At 41.4% G+C, this 1,813-nt stretch overlaps 1 pseudogene; it reads right to left on the minus strand.

Annotated features, from left to right (window-relative positions):
- Positions 1-329: 329 nt before the first annotated feature.
- LOC120365043 (large ribosomal subunit protein uL24-like) lies at positions 330-767 on the minus strand (annotated as a pseudogene).
- Between the last annotated feature and the right edge of the window lie 1,046 nt (positions 768-1,813).

Genomic DNA, 1,813 nt, shown 5'->3' on the forward strand with positions numbered 1-1,813 from the left:
TGTAAATTTGTCTGTTCACGTCCAGGCAACCTTGCATCTCAGCTGTAAAGGGTTGATGTCTGTGTTTTGTAATTCCATAACGCTTTGCATCTTTAGGAATTTGACACATGGCCAATGGCAAACACCTAGAGGCCCTGCAGAGTTCTAAAACATCATTCGTTCTCATTGGTTTCAAAGAATATCTTTATTTCTGCCTTCATTTCATTATTTATCCAGTAGTCATTTAGGAGCTGGTTGTTCAGTTTCCATGCGATTATGCAGTTTTGAGTGAGTTTCTCTTTTTTTTTCCTCGTTTCAAGTTTTAATCAAAGCTTGTATACAAGATTACTTTATTCCTGCATCTTCTCAATGGTTTCTTCCTTGTATCTGCCCTTTTCCTTTCCTGCTTGGCGAGATTTGGCTTTCCGTTCAAGGATCTTTTTGCGGTCTTTGTCCAGTTTTAGCCTAGTGGTAACCACCTTGCTGGGGTGAATGCCTACATGGACAGTTGTGCCGTTAGCCTTTTCCTGCTGCACCCGTTCAGTGTAGATTACGTATTTCTTCCTGTAAACCTGGACTACTTTGCCAATCTGCTGACCTTTATAGTGTCCTCGTACAACCTGAACTTCATCATGCTTTTGGATGGGCATGGATCGCACGTTGTACTTCTGTCTCAGCTCTTTGGAAAGAGGGGAGGACATAACCTTCCTGCGAATGTGGGAAGGTGCGTTGAAATGCCTTTTGCGATTCTTGCTTCAGTCAGAAGTCACAAAGGGATTGAACTTCATTTTTGCAGCTCCCGCTTAGTTGATGGCCGCCTTGAACGAGTTTCTTAATTCTGAGTTCTAATTTGACTGCACTGTGGTCTGAGAGACTGTTTGTTATGATTTTTGTTCTTTTGCATTTGCTGAGGAGTGTTGTACTTCCAATTATGTGGTGAATTTTAAAATAGGTGTGATGTAGTGCTGAGAAGAATGTCTGTTCTGTGGATTTGGAGTGGAGGGTTCTGTAGATGCCTATTAGATCCTCTTTGTCCAGAGTTGAGTTCAAGTCCTGCATATCCTTGTTAATTTTCTGTTTCATTGATTTGTCTAATATTAACAGTGGGGTGTTAAAGTCTCCCACTATTATTGTGTGGGAGTCTAAATCTCTTGTAGGTCTGTAAGGACTTGCTTTATGAATCTTCAAAGAAACTTTTATTCTTTTTACAAAAATAAAATTATATCATGTGGTAGTACACTTTTTTTTTCCCACTTAAATAAATTGTGGACTTTTTCCAACATCATTTTGATGGTTACTGTCTTGGGTTAAATGGTGCCTCCTCCAAATTTATGTCCATGTAGAACCTGTGACTACATCCTTATTTGCAAATGGAGTCTTAGCAGATGTAATTATGCTGGGAGGGGGTCTCCCTGGATTAGAGTGGACCCTAAATCCAGTGACTGGTGTTCCTATAAGAAGAAACTCTGGACGCAGAGACATAGAAGAAAGAAGACCGGTGGAGACAGAGGCAGAAGTTGGAGAGATACAGCTACAAGCCAAGTGTCTCGGTCCGTTTGTGTTGCTGTCAAGGAACATCTGAGGCTGGGTAATTTATAAGGGAAGCAAGTTTATTTGGCTCACAGTTCTGCAGGCTGTGTAGGAGGCATGGCACCAACACCTGCTCTGATGAGGGCCTCAGGAGGCTTCCACTCATGGCGGAAGGTGAAGGGGAGCTGAAATGTGTGAAGAGCACATGGCAAAAGAGGAAGAAAGATAAATTTACTTTTGAAAATAAATTACTAGAAAAGCAGCTATGCTCAGTACTATGCCCTTAGCTGCTTGGAGACAAATT

The sequence above is a fragment of the Saimiri boliviensis genome, chromosome 7 (genome assembly GCF_048565385.1).
Source record: "Saimiri boliviensis isolate mSaiBol1 chromosome 7, mSaiBol1.pri, whole genome shotgun sequence".
In the NCBI taxonomy this organism is placed as follows: Eukaryota; Metazoa; Chordata; class Mammalia; order Primates; family Cebidae; genus Saimiri; species Saimiri boliviensis.